The sequence below is a fragment of the Artemia franciscana genome, chromosome 7 (assembly GCF_032884065.1).
Source record: "Artemia franciscana chromosome 7, ASM3288406v1, whole genome shotgun sequence".
Taxonomy (NCBI): Eukaryota; Metazoa; Arthropoda; class Branchiopoda; order Anostraca; family Artemiidae; genus Artemia; species Artemia franciscana.
The window spans coordinates 33,665,183-33,681,031 of NC_088869.1; the positions used below are offsets into that span (position 1 = coordinate 33,665,183).

Here is a 15,849-nt window from a genome sequence, read left to right on the forward strand (position 1 = left end):
GCTTGAATCTTTAACTTGACTATAGTTGACATCATCAAATTTTTAGATAAAGTTTTGTCTTCATGTTATCCGAATGTTTGGAAGGAATATAAGAGATCCAAATAACTAGTCGTGAAATATAACTGACATCATTGTAGTCAAGTCAAGTACCCTAGCAGCGAAAAAAAAAAATGATGAAAACATTCTTTGTCACGCAAAATAATTCTTCTTCTTCCTAGATTTTCTCTTTATTTCCTTTTCTTGTAAATTTATGTCCAAGTTTTACATGAAATGAGTGATTGTCTGGGACAATCCCAGAAAGTGGATAGCTGCTTTTTTGGTGAATGTACTGGTATGCTTTGAGTACATTAATGAATAAGAATTAATGCGAATGAGACAAGATTTCTGCGAAAGGGGTATTTTAGATGTGAATCAGAGGAAAAGGTCTTTATGTGTTGTTTGTTCTAACAACACAGAAGTGCACATTTAAACTTTCTGCTGTAGAACACAATAATAAAGCTAGTAAACGAAATCTTTCATTTTATCTTCAAAGAATAGTTCCCAGCTTATAAACAACAATAAATCACAATTTACTCCGAGCTCTTTTTACAGCTACAAGGATTGTAGTTGTAAACAACTACACTTTTTATGACTACAAGCATAAGCTAAATCAAAGAATAAAAAAAAAACTTTGGAGGATACGACAATCTAAGGAAGACAATTCTTCATGTGTACAAATATGAGAATATACAGGCAGAAGTTCAACCTTGTAATAAGAAATGTACGTAGAAATTGACTTCGGGGTGGTAAAAAATTTCAAATAGAACACAAATTGAAAAAAAGAACACAGGCTCTGTGCATGATTACTTATAACTATCAGTACTGAAGTTTCTTTAAGGAAGCAGAACTAATTCTAACTCATATAAATAAATTGATAATTAAAACTAGCGGTCAAACGAGTTACAAAATACGCAAGAAATGGAATATCTTAGTCTCTTGTAAGCATAGTGTTTAAATAATAAATTGCAGATTAGTAAGTTCCATAACACCCTATAAAACAATAAAGGTTAAAATACAACTGACACACAATGGGCAGTATGCAAGTCTAAAAAACAGGCAAGTTAAAACAATAAAATCTTTGTTTACGTTCTCTTCCTATGTAAAAAAAAAAGATTATTTTCTATACTAGAAATATCAGGGAATAAATCCATTCTGTTGAGTAGTAGGAAGGCCAGTCTCGCGCAAATGATTGTTAAATTTTGATTCCATAACACCCTAAAAAAACAATAAAGGTTAAAATACAACTGACACAATGGGCAGTATGCAAGAAAAAAAAAGGCAAGTTAAAACAATAACATATTTGTTTACGCTCTCTTCCAATGTAAAAAAAAATAAATTTTCTACGCTAGAAATATCAGGGATGAAATTCATTCTGTTGAGAAGTAGGAAGGCGATTCTCACGCAAATGAATGTTAAATTTTGATTCAAGATACAATTATGACTATATAGGTAAGTTTGAAGCTTACCCCCGCCCCCCCAATGTGCAAATATATACCCTGAATTGGTATATAATGATGGGGCGAAGTGAATTTGCGCCAAATTCGATTATTATATTCAGACAGAAAGAGCACAAGAAAAGGCATGGAGTGGTATGTTCACTTTATTCGTAAGCCAATAATATGAACTGCTTAATATTTACCCATTTTTTAATTGTCATTTTCAATTTGCTCTAATTGTTTTGGCCCTGGATTCATTTCTGAAAGTGTCATTCATCTAACTCAACTGCTTTCCAAGATAGCAAGAAGTATCTAAACTACAACTTTAATCGCATATTTTCCTAACGTACCCTTTTATGTCATTTTGATAGTATGAGTCCCATCCAAAGCAAAATAGAATACTAACGTTACAATTTTTTCTTCGACTTCTCTTATATTTTTGGCTGATCAGGTAAAGTAAAAAGTTATGCAAGACGCTGAAGGAAGTCTGATTCACTACAAAACTATTATTATGCAGTGAAAAGTAATTTTTCGCTCATTTAATGTATTTTTATTCTTGAAATGAATTTTTTTTCTCACAAGGTCATATTGAAGGGATAATTTCATTTCGTTCCTTTTCCCTTCTCTGTATTAAAATCATATATGTGTAATGCGTATGTGTAATACAGTGCAGTTACGTAAGTAAGACGAGTAACTGCTTTTTCTTGGAACAAACTTAAGATTGTGTGAATACTCTTGTTTAAAATTTTTGTGAATATTTAGATTGTTTTTTCTTTCATGTGCTGTTTGTAGAATTTATTATAAACTGAATATAATGTTGTTTTTATATTTGTCAATATATTAGGCCTCGTCGAAAAGTATTTTGACTGCCTGCAAAGTGGATGCCAGTAAATTGTATCCAGCCCGCAAGCCGCCAGACATTCCTATTAGCTCACAAGTGGTATACTGAGTCTAAAATATCTATATTTATATTGATATCATAGAGTCTAAAGTATGAGAGAGATGAATCGGATTCTTTTTAGAGTTAGAGACATATGAATTTGGAATTTATGAAGATCCAGTCAAATGCAGACACTACTATCAGCTCCCAAGTGATATGCTAGAGTCTGAAATAGGTGAATTAGGTTTTTACCAAAGTCTGAGAGAGATAAATCGAACTGTGTTTTTAGAGTTAGAGACATATGAAGTGGGAATTTATCAAGATTTAGTTAAACACAGACACTACTATCAGCTCACAAGTAGTATACTAGAGTCGGAAATAGGTGAACTAGGTTTTTACCAAAGATGAATCGAATTCGTTTTTAGAGTTAGAAACATATGAAGAGTGGGAATTTATCAAGATTCAGTCAAACACAGACATTATTATCAGCTCACAAGGGGTATGCTAGAGTCTGGAATAGATGAATTATGTTTTTTACAAAAGTCTGAGGGGGATGAATCGGATTCTTTTTAGAGTTAGAGACATATGAATTGGGAATTCATCAAGATTCAGTCAAACACAGACACTACTGTCAGCTCACAAGTGATATACTAGAATCTGAGATAGATGTAAAGTAAATTAAGTGGATTTTTCACGCCAATGTGAACAGGGCGAAAAACCAATGCGCGTTCGGCAAAACAGCCATTTTGTAAATCTGATGGTTAATCACCACCAAAAAAAAGATTGGACTCACTTCCTCACCTGTTTCCAGGCCACGAAGTTTTGACTGTAATAATTCATAATGTCCCAAGTGGATTGGCCAATATTTTCAATTTGAAAAGCTTGTTGGTACCAGCGTGAGCGATGCAAAGCAACGCCAGCGGCAAATCTTAGGAAAATGACACTTTATACGAAAGTGACATGATTTCACCATCCACAGTGGCACCAACAGAAACTCCGGAGTTGCAACACTGCTGTAAATTTTACCGCAATATTTTGTGGTAGCCTAATAAAGGAAATTATAATTTTTGCAAAACTACCCTATAGTAAGCTCTTATGCAACGATAAATTTTTGGCTCTGTGTTTTTTTTTTGTTATTTCTTGTTGTTGTTTCTCATCAAAATTGGTTCTTTTAACAAAATTAAGAAATAACATGGAATCTTTTGAATAGGCTAGCACACTCAATCTGTTCATAAGTTTAAAGTAGGCCCTAGGCTACTGTATTATTGCACACTGAATTTCCTTCCATTAGAAGTGGAAACTGGATGTCTCTTTAGAATAGGCTGATTTAATTGATCATAATGTATTGTAGAGCAGCTGTCTGAGAGATGTTCTTGACTGCTAGGTGCTAGGCTACTTGCCACTGCAACCTTGAATGGGTTCAGGAATGTGGAAAAACTTTCACGTTGACCAAGGTCATTAAAGCATAGATTATCAAAAGTAGTTTATTTAGTTTATTGTGTTGTATTCATAGTTTTGCTCAAATAGCCTATACAAGACCTATAAAAATGAATGGTGAATATTATGCAGTTCATAGGCCTATTATTAACCTACAAATAGTGAGCATACTGGTAAATGAATGACAGTTCATATTAATGACTTGCTAATAAAGTGAACATTCCACTTGAAGCCTTTTTTATGCTCTTTACAAATATAATTGCCTGATTGCTTCTATTGAAAATTTGGTAAAATTCTAGTGAATTGACTTCTTGCTATCTTGGAAAGGGTTTAGGTTAGGAAAATGAAACTTTCAGGGACGGGTCTACAGGCTAAAGTATGTCCTGGGAAGGTATTTTAAAGTACTCACCTCTACTCCTTCTCCCTCTAGAGGGCCCTGAAATTTGTCTACATGACAGGTCTATACCTATTGAAATTTTGACAAAACAAGATTTTACCTTCATTTTCAGTTATTAGTTGCTTTTTCTCTGCCTTTAGTTCTGAAAATGCAATTCCTGTTATTCGAGTAGAATTTTGAGCCATATCAATGTTTTTTTTTTTCAAAATTTAGGAAATGTATTTGCATATCTTTAAAACTTCATAAAATGGAATTGAGCAGAGCTATGAAGCTGAAAACAATTTTGTTGTACTTCAATTAAACAGAAGATCTATTTTGCAAGGTTTCACTTTTATAACACACATATTTTTAAAGGTCATCAAAGGTCAAAGCCCTCTAGAGGGAGAAGGAGTGGATGTAGTTGCTTCAAAATACCTTCCTGGGACATACTTTAGTCTGTAGATTCATCCCTGAAAGTTTCATTTTCCTAACCTAAACCCTTTCTGAGATAGCAAGAAGTCAATTCACTAGAATTTTACCAAAAATTCAAATTTAAGCACTTTTTGAGCACTTAAAAATAACACATTTTCAATTAAAGTATGAGTTATCAGTTGTTTTCCAACAAAATAATACTACATTTCTTGGTTGTTTTTGACAAAATATTACTACATTTTCTCAGTGCCAAAATTATTTATTATAAGGTCAGGTTGGGTTAGGTCAAAAAGTGCTTAAATTTGGATTTGCAATAGAAGCAATTATTATATTTGTAAGTGAAGTCATAAAGTGATGTATTCATTTTATTGGTAAGTCAATAATATGAACTGTTATACATTTACCAGAGGTAAATGTATAACAGTTTATACTATTGACTTACCAATGAAGCAATCATACTGCTTGATTCCTTTTTTTATGCTCTTTATGAATATAATAATTGCTTCTGTTGCAAATTCAAATTGAAGCACTTTTTGACCTAAACTAACCTTATTATAAATAATGTTGGCACTGATAAAATGTAGTATTATTTTGTCAAAAACTCATACTTTAATTAAAATTTGTTATTATAAAGAGCTCAAAAAGTGCTTATGTTTGAATTTGCAATAGAAGTGATTATTATATTCATGAAGAGCATAAAAAAAGGCTTCAAGTGGTATGTTCACTTTATTGGTAAGTCAATAATATGGACTGTCATATGTTTACCCAAAGAGAAACTTCAGTGTCTTCAATATAAAAAAAAAAGAAATGAAAACTAAAAACCATAACTAAAAAAAAAAATAGATTAGAACAAAATATATAGTGTACAATTAACTTACATTTACTGTTTCTAGTTATTTACATCAAATTACAAAAGTAACATGTCATGATTTTCCTGATTTGACAGAGGTAACATACTTTTGCAATTTGATAGAGATAGCTACAAATTGTAAATGCAAGTTAATTGTAGAATATATATTTTATTTTAATCTATTTTAGTTATGTTTATATTGTTTAGTTTCGAGTTTCTTTTTTTACACTGAAGACAAATTGTTATATACAGGCAAAAATATTTGTTGGATTTTTTTGTTCCTGTTTGCTTTATTTAGGCCATAGACCTGTTTACTGTCTTTATATTCTCTTCTCTGTAATGTGTGGGTCAATATAGAGTGGTTTATATAATTAACCTAAAAATAAAGTGAACATACCAATTGATGCCATTTTCTATGCTGTTTCTGAATATAATCATAGCTTATGGGTAATATTTATATTAACAGTCTATTCAGTTAACTAAGAAACAAACTTGCCTCTATAGTCAGAATTGCATCTGGAATCCAAATCTAACATTCATTTAATTGAAAAATTAATTTTACCCCACACCTATATATACCAATTCAAGGTATATATTTGCACATTAGGGGGGGGGTGTTGGTAAAGATCATTTCTGATGTAAATGAATGCTAAATTTCAATTCAGGATGCAATTCTGACTACAGAGGAAAGTTTGAACTTTACCCCATCTCCTTAATGTGCAAATACATATTCTGAGTTGGTATATACATGGGAGGGGGCAAAGTTCAGTTCCAATACAAATTAATGTTAAATTTGGATTCAGGATACAAATCTGACCATAGAGTTAAGTTTGCTTCTTAGCTACCTGAATAGTCCATTAACATAAAAATTACCCTTGCTTTCTTGCAAATTCAATTTTAAGCCACTTTTGGACTCTTGAAAGTGATAATTTCTTTCTATGTTTTTTTTTTTTGTATAAAAAGGGTTAAAATATTTGTTTCAAACTTACTGTTTCATTATAAACTCCTTCCATTATCTTAAAGTTATATAACCTGGAAGCATTGATTTGTCTCAAATAAGCTGGATAAAAAATTCAAGGCAATTTCTCCATTTTTCCATCTGCCATCTTTCTTCTGTTAGCTTTGATATTTTTTAACATATAGTTGAAACAGCAGTTTTTAAGCAACCTAACCAAATAAGAAGAATATTCAAATAATCTTGAAAAATCAAGGTTTGTGAATTATACAATTTTAACAAAATGGATTTATAATGAAATAGTAAGTTTGAAACAAATCTTTTGACCCATTTTTATATCCAAAAAATGTAGAAAGAAGTTTTTATTCTCAAGGGTTATAAAAGCCCTTAAAATTGAATTTACAGGAAAAATAATTATTGTATCCAGAAAGAGCATAAAAAATGGCATTGATTGGTGTGTTCACTTTAATTGTAGGTCAATTATATGAACTGTATCATATTTACCTATACAAGAGCTGTGAATAACTTTCAGATATTTCAAAACAAGGGTCTTGAAAGAGTGACAGACCTTATGCATTGGATGGCTGATAACTGTTGATACAAAACTGTTGGAAAAGTATAGTGTGCTATCAGTTTACAAACATTAGAGTAATAACACATTATCTTTACCTTGTTGAATTTTCAGACAAGTTGTCATATTGGAAATAGGTCTAATTGCTTGTGTTGGCCTAAGCTAGGCTACTATAGATCTTCAAGGTGGACCAACCTTCTTGAGTAGGTAAATATAAAACAATATCAGAATAATTTTGACAAAGAGGCAATATTGACATCCATCTATGATATTTTTTGCAAGTACACAGATTCTGAAAGTAGTATGCCTGAAAATAATATAACTGAGTTGAAAATCAGTCGTTTTTATTGGTAGACTGAAGTCAAAGAGTCTCAGAATGACTGAAAGTAATCATATTGAATAAAGCTGAAACATCACATCTGTTTTATTAAATGTTGTTGAAGTGGTTGTTGCAGTAGCTGGGGGAAAATACATATGTAAAGGGAAAAAAGCACTAAACAATTGGTATTCCAAGAAAAGTACAGTAATGAAAGCATAGAAACAAGAAATTTTACTGTAATAAATTAAAAAGTTCAATTTCCAAACTTAACTAATGGGAAACATACTTTGGCTAGAACACAATAAGTTTGTAGAGAAGTAGAAAGAAGGATGCCTAGTTTAGCTTTGTCTCAAAACAAAGAAACTTGGTACCTCTAACAAACTCATCAAGTTTTAGAGAACTCTGGCAGTAATAAGTCCCTTGATGATTGCAAATGTGATGTTAAAGCTGTTGAGTTGTACTGGTGATTTACATTAATGTAGCCCTGCTTCTTCCTGCTGGCCTCCATTTTGTTTAATTCCCTCTGCTGTCCAACAAAAAATTGTGCTGCTGAAGGTTTCACATATAAGATAATGTTTATTTCAGAAAATGACTATTACAAGCCCAGATGGCACTTAGATGTTAAAAAACCCTTTGAAAAAAACTTTAAAAGGAAAGTTCAGAATTTGTAGAATAAACATTTGTACAGTAAAAAGTGAATAGAGGGGGAGACAGAAGATTCACTTATTTAACATATCAACTATCTAGAGGAATGAAGTTTTTCTTTTTCTGTCTTTGAAAAACTTATTGTGTTTTTTATAGCAGAATGGGGGAGGAAGTTTGACTAGAAAAAATTGATCTTGTCTGGGGGTAGTGCTGGCCCTTGTAAAGAAATTTTGTTCTGATTTTCTTGATGTTGACCAGGCTAGAGGGGGAGACAGAAGATTCACTTGTTTAACATATCGACTATCTAGAGGAGTAACGTTTCTCTTAATCTTTCTTTGAAAAACTCATTGTGTTTTTTATAGCAGAATGAGGGAGGAAACTTGACTAGAGTTAAGAAATGGATTTTGTTGTATGATGAGAGTGCTCCTCCAGGTTTGAAGGAGCTTTTTCTTATAAGATAATAAAAATGTCAAAGACTAGAAGCTCCAGCTCTATAATTATATTTTGATCCAAAATATATTTCCATCTTCTTAAAAAGCTGCTTTGGTTTATCTGGCCCTGAAACCTAATAAACTATATAAAAACATAAAATTGTATAGACTCAAATCAGTACTACCTCCTTTAAATAATTTTTTGACAAATTATACTGACAAGGGTAAAACTGTTCATGCAAACAAACAGTGTTAAAAAAAAAAAAAAAAAAAAAAAAAAAAACAGACTAGTCCCAAAAAGGGATCTGCTCACTTGACAATAGCCTTGTATTGAAATAGATGTTGAACAATTTTTAACAATAAATGTCTCTTGACAGCTGTCTAATTTAACAGGCAAGGTAGGTATATAAAAGTTGTGCATTTTAAACTCCTGAAAGTACTTCCAACTCAGGATTTCCCCTGCTAGTTTTATTGAGTCTAATAAAGATTTCTTGATATATAGCTATTTTCAGGTGAAAGATAGTAACTTTTGAGGCAATATAATTCATTTATTAAAGGATTTCCTTGATGTAACTAATTTCTGAGACCACAACAGCTGGTCATGACAAAATCACAAAGAAAAGCAGAACAAAGACAATAAACAGCAAGTGAAAAAATTGAAAATTATGCAAATATTTTGGTCAAGACCTCTGCTTGACCATCTTGTACAGAATAAACTAATAAAAATATAAAAAAAAACTTAAAACAAAACACACAACTAAATTATCTTAAATTGCAACTTTGAGCAATCTAAGGATTTTTTCTTGTAGAAACTCCAGAGTTGATAATACATGACCCATAGTTGAATACATACACTTGACTAGTGGTTTGATGTTGCTGATTTGAGTGCTTCCCAGTTATACTTCCATTCTTTTGCTGACCATTGGTTGTCAAGATGGTTCTTAAAGCTGTCTGTGGTTTGGGCAGCAATGGTATCTGGCAATAATTTGTTCCAGAGGTTGGCAACACAGTTGGTAAGAAAATGGGCGCTTTGCCGCTTTGAGAAGAAATGTCTGGATAACTGCTAGTTATGTCCCCTTGTACGTGAGTCCTGAGACGCCTGAGGAAGAAGATCAGGAAGTGCCTTTGAATTAATAAGTTTATGAACCAGAATGGCATCACCCCATCTTCTTCTATAAACCAGAGTTGGGAGTTTCAGCTTGCATAGCCTTGTAGGGCAAGGGAGCTCATGCAGTCCACTCACCATCTTAGTGGCTCTTCCCTGGACATCTTCAAGAATTTTAACATCTTTTTTGAAAAAGGGAGATGCAAGGACCATGCCTGTCTCAAGCCTCAGCCAAATAAGTCCTTTATACAAAAGGCTCAGAATTATAGAAGAACAGGAGGAAATTGTTCTTTTTATTAGCCCCAGTGATGAGCTAGCTTGTGCTGCTGCCTTCTTTGCATGAGTGCTAAATTTAAGATGATTGTCGACAATTACTCCTAGGTCACATTCTTCCAACACTGGAGAAAGGGACATTTTGACACATTGAAAGTGAGTAGCCAAGATTTCGCCCACAGGCTAAGGAGATCAAGGTCTCTCTGAAGTTGGGAAGTATCCTCAAGAGTGCTAGCTGGACCAATTACCTTGGAATCATTAGCATATAGTGTCATCCTGCTTTTAAGCGCTAGAGGAGCATCATTTATGGAAATGTTGAACATGGTTGGGCCAAGAACACTACCCTGTGGAACCCTACGGATAACATTCTGAGAGGAGGAGAGAATAGGATTGCCATCTGCATCAAACAGTCTTACATGCTGAACACGATTCCTCAAGAAATCCAGAATCCATTTAAGAATTTTTTCCTCTAAACCAATAGATTGTAGCTTAAGCTCAAGTCTGCTATCACTAACTTTGTTGAATGCTTTTGAAAAATCAAGAAGAATCATGTCAACAGGGATTCCCAACTCCAGTAGTTTTGTAATATAGTCATTTAACTTGAGCAGATTAGTGTCAACTGATCTGTTGCATCGGAAACCATGTTGAGAGCTGTTGAGAAGATGATTCTGATCAATATGCTCAATAACTGCCTTATTGACAATACGTTTAAGAAGGCATTGACAATACCTTCCCTTTTTGTGAATGGGGGTAATATATGCCACTTTCCACTCTGCAGGAAGCTTTGAGCTATCAAGAGATAGTCTGATGAGCTTTGAGACTGGGAATACTATTTCTGTTCTGCACTCTTGCAAGAGACAGGGGTGGAGACCATCTGGCCCTGCAGATTTATTTACATCCAACAAAGCAAGCTGTTTCAAAACGGACTCCTCAGTCAGCTCAAGAGGTGGCATTGGTTGAGTAACAGTATATGAGGGAGGAGCCGGGAGCTGACTAGCAGTTTCTGGTGTGAAAGCTGATGCAAACTGGTTATTTAGGATGTCGGCTTTAATAGCTGGGTCTGAAACTGTCTGACCATGATGGGTCAAATCAGGGACAGAGTGCCTATTTTGAAATTTAACAGAAGCATACTGCAAAAACAGCTTGTTTTTTTTTATATTTTCAGCTAACCTTTCTCCATGACTCTTCTTCAGTTGTTTGATGGAATTGGTGGCCTCATTCCGTGCCTTTTGATAATTCTGATAGTTTGCAGCTGTTTTCTTTTTTTTTAAGTGTTTCCAGGTTCAATTCTTCGTATTCAGTAGTTTGCTAGTTAGACAAGTCATGAAGGGTAGTGTTTTTGCCTGTCTCCTCCAAAATGTTCTAGTGTGAGCTTTTTCAAAAACTAGCAATACAGCTTTGAATTTCTGCCAAGATTGTTTGATATCTGAAGTGAGTATGGTATCCTAATCAACGTCAGCAAGTCTCTCAGAGATACGCTTGTAGTCAATAACTTTGTGTTTTTTTGGAAGAGGTTGAGTAGTAGACAAGCGCAATTCAGTGAGGATAGCAGCATGATCACTGTTACCAATAGGAGCAAGAAATTCATTTTTAGTCCACAAATCTGGATTATTAAGAATAACTAGGTCCAGTATGTTAGATGTCTGACCATCTCTGTACCGTGTAGGCTGGTCAACAGTTTGGAGCAGCGAATGTTCAGACAGACAAGTAAGAAATGGAGATTCCTGTTCTTTGGCTGAAAAACCAGAACCATCAACCCAATCATAATCGGGAAGATTGAAGTCTCCAAGAATCACCACATGTTGGTTGCAAGAGTCTTTGATAATATCAGAAATGATATTAGCAAGATACTGTTCAGATTCAAGGCGAGAGGGAGTATTAGGACTACGATAAACAACTCCGACCACTATTGTAGAGTTATCACACTGCAGTCTAACCCAGACATTCTCAACCCAAACACAGCAATGGGAAGAAGGAATCAAAGTGCTTACCTTGAGACTGCTTTTTACATATATTCCAACACCTCTCCTGCAGGCATTGGGCTCAATGTTAGATATGAGTTGGTATCCACTGATTTCAAGTGCCTGGGCTGTAAGAGGCTGTTTAACATTTTTGGGGCATATCTCAGATATGCTGCAATTTTGACCACTTCTTTAGGTAGGCAGAGATGGAGCTCTGGAACCTTGTTGAAGAGGCCATCAGCGTTCGCACTAAGAATCCTTAATTTTCCATTATCATTTGCATGTCGAGTTGCGTTTTTGGTTGCACTGTGCAGAGATGATTTAGTAGCAAAAATACACCAGCAGAAAGAGGCTCAGTTGATGAAGCACCAGAAGAAACTGTTGAATTATTACTGAAAAAATGGGAACTACTTGAAGACAACTCACTAATACATGAAACATCATCATCAACTGAAACAAACGAACTATTTACACTCATCTGGTGACAATAGTCTGTCCAGATGAGAAACATCACAGCTTAGTCCAAAATCATCCCCTGCTGTGGAACTGTGGTCTGCAGCAGGTCTGCGTCGTTTCTTTATGACGATTTCTAAGTTCCTGATTACAAGATTTTTTTTCACCTGACACCGTTCTCTCTTTCAGTTGCTGAACAAGCTCTCTATGTTTAAGGCGATCCTTCCTGGATTGGTCAGATCGAAACTGGATGTCCACTCTGAGTTCAAACGATTTCTGAAGATTTTTTTCTTAACCTCGAAATCGGACACAGTGAAAATTACCGGTGAAGGACGTTGGCTCGGGGTCGAATTTGGACGAGATGGCAAACGTCTAACATTAATTAGCTCGCCAGGATCGATGCGAAACTGCTGCACTAAATAATCTCGAATAAAAATAGAAGGGTCACTGGACACTGGTATTCCAAGTGCAACAATATTTAATTTTCGACTATACGATTCTTTTCAGCTCAGCTCGCACTATTCGTATAATATCGGATGCACTCAGGGCTGAGACGTTAGCAGATTTGATTTCTTCTCAAGCTATTGGTCGAGTAGTCTTTTCATCACACTTTGTGGAGAGGTTTTGCTCAATAGTAGCCACTTTAGTGTTTAAACGTTTGAAGTATGCTTTCAATGTATCCATGGTACTATTGACCAGTTCAGTTAGCGTCTGGGTGATAGTTGTCTGGAAGGGCAACATGGCAGCTGAAACAGCAGACACGCCAACACTTTTTACTGTCGATTTCGGCATAATATTGGTAACGCTTATTACAACTTCGAAGAAAAGGGTTGAAAACAAACAATAATAATTCAATGTGACATGGCACTTATCACAAATAAAGTAATTGTCTAATGAAAAACAGAATAAGGCGAAAATGGTACTGTTTTGTTAAGCATTTTTTTTCTGCATCCACTGGTATATAACACATTGGGAAAGAAACACTCTGTGTATAGGAAATGTTGGATAAATTTAAACTAAGTCACAGCACATCTCTAAAGTTCGTATCACCATCGTCAAATATGATGATCCTTTCTCAGTAACAGTGAAAGGGTAACTGAATAAAAAGTACAAGTCTAAATGACATTTTACAATTTCATCTTCTGTTTTTGATTTCATCTTGATGCAGAGAAACAGCACACATTGGTTAAGATTATCCCCAAACCTAAAACCCTACCATACATGACGAGGAAAATCAAGAAAGAGAGGAACCGAAAATCCCGCTACTGGAAGAAGTACAAAAAGAAGGGGGACCAAGCTAACTATGCTAAGTTTGCTACTGTGCGTAACAAACTGTGCCAACTGACTAAGCAGTTGCACCATGACTTTCGAGTTAAAACTCATAGATGACTGCAAAAATAACCCCAATAAATTCTGGAACTACATCTCAAGCAAAGATCATAACCCGTCTGGCGAGGGAAGACAATAATGAAGCCACCAATCTAAGAGAAATTGCAGAGGTGCTCAACCAACAGTTTGCCTCTGTCTTTACATCCGAATCAGATGGCCAACTAGCACCAGCGCCTTTATCCAACACCACCAGTCAAATGACCAGAATAATCATAGACAAAGCTGCTGTGCTAAAGTAACTTTCAAACCTTGATGCCAACAAATCTGCTGGACCAGACAGCATCCATCCAAGGCTACTGAAAGAAGTTGCAAGCATCATTGTTGCAGCACTTACAAACATCTTCCAGTCTACGCTTAACTCCGCAACTATTTCGTCTAATTGGAAAGAGGCACATGTGGCTTCCATTTTCAAGAAGGGAACAAATCCAGAGCAGAGAACTACAGACCAATCAGCCTAACGTCCGCTGCTGTCAAGCTTCTTGAGAGAATCGTGAGTGATGCAATCCACAACCATCTAACAACCCATATGACACTTTCTAATAACCAACATGGATTCCATCGCAACAAGTCGGTGGAAACCAATCTACTTGAAACTTATAACATCATCACTAAGCTCCTCAACGCTGGTATATCTGTTGACCTGATTCTCCTTGATCTAGCCAAAGCGTTTGATAAGGTCCCCCACAGAGAGCTCCGCATAAAGCTTCTCTCTGCAGGCCTGAACCAGACGATGGTCAATTAGCTCATGTGTTTTCTAACAAAACGCACACAAAGGGGCAGACTGTTTGGATCACGGGGTCAGAAGACATACTCCAAACCTTGCAATATCATCAGTGGTGTCCCACAAGGTACAGTCCTTGGCCCAACTCTCTTCTTAATTTACATCAATGAATTAGTCACCAGGGTCAGCAGCAATATCACACTGTTTGCCAATGATTCCAAGCTTTTCAGTCTGGCATGCAGGGCAAGCCTCCAAGCTGATCTCAACCATATCAACGAGTGGGCTGAAGCTTGGCTACTGTCATTCAACATCAGCAGATGCTGAGTCTTGTACTTTAAACCAAAGAATGAAAACGCAGTGTACTCAATGTGGGATCCTGACAAGCGGACAAGGATTGATTTTCAAACCCACAATGGAGAAAGAGACTTAGGTGTATTTGTTGATAAACAGGAAAGTTTAACTCCCACATAATGAATGTGGTTTCCAAATCTAACCCAGGACTTGGCCTACTCAAGAGATCTATTACAAGCAGATCCCCCAAAGTCTTTCTTAAACTTTATAAGATCATCATAAGACCCAATCTTGACTTTGGAAACTGCATAGTCGCTCCCCAATACAAAGGCGACACAAGACTTCTTGAGGGCGTGCAGAGGCGTGCCACCAAGGTTGTGGATGGGCTGAAAGACCTCTCCTACAATGAAAGACTAAAAAAACTCAAACTACCTACTCTGGTGTACTGCCGAAGACAAGGTAACATGCTGCTTACCCACAAACTCTCCAATGACGCATCTAGTCTCCTCAACCTGAATAAGTCGTACCAATCCTATACAAGAGGCCATTCAAAGAAACTTTCTAAGTGCCATGGAAACACAAGAATGCGTCAAAACTTCTTCTCTGAAAGAGTTGTCAACGACTGGAATTCCTTCTCTGAGTCTACAGTGTCAGCAGCTTCACCTGTAACTTTCAAGAAGTCATTGGATTACGAGTAGTCATGCAGGAACTGGAAATACTGCTGGCATGATCTAGATTAGTAACATGTGTCAGCCATCATCACTCATGGAGCAACACAAATCTATTGGACCTTATCGCTCTGAAGTGTGAATTAAGGTAATTAAGGTAATCTTACTTACAGCACTCTTAAAGGCTAATCACTTTCCAGGTAGATTATTATCAGACACTTTATTTGATTGCGCAACATAAATTTGCGGATGTATGTGAAAACGATCAGAATCAATAATTTTGTCATAAATGGGACTTGTAGAAGTTTCTCCAATGTCTCTATATGTGCTTTTTATCTCAACTGCCTCCCTGAAAACTTGTACGAGACCTTTAACAGAGGTAATAATGGAGGTGCTGTCAAATAAGATGAAATGGTGTTTATTGTCATACAAAGGTTGAGCCAAGGTGGAGTCAAAAATCTCAGGCCTTTGGTGTAGCCTCATGGTCTTATCTATTGAGGACCTACGTTCTAAAAACCTCTCCCCTAACTGCTGTTGGATCCCCCTTATGCAAACGGAAACTTCATACATTAAAAACTCAGTTTACCTTGTCGAAAAATTAAAAGACCTTGATATAA

The 15,849-nt window shown here is 35.5% G+C and overlaps 1 protein-coding gene across 1 annotated transcript in view; it reads left to right on the forward strand.

Moving 5' to 3' along the window:
• The first annotated feature begins 3,303 nt into the window (after nt 1–3,303).
• The window catches only part of LOC136029189 (putative E3 ubiquitin-protein ligase UBR7), a 40,090-nt gene continuing 27,544 nt past the window's right edge, over nt 3,304–15,849 (forward strand). The window contains exon 1 of the mRNA XM_065707325.1: nt 3,304–3,440. The gene's annotated coding sequence lies outside the window, so the exon portion shown is untranslated. The remainder of the gene's footprint in view (nt 3,441–15,849) is intronic.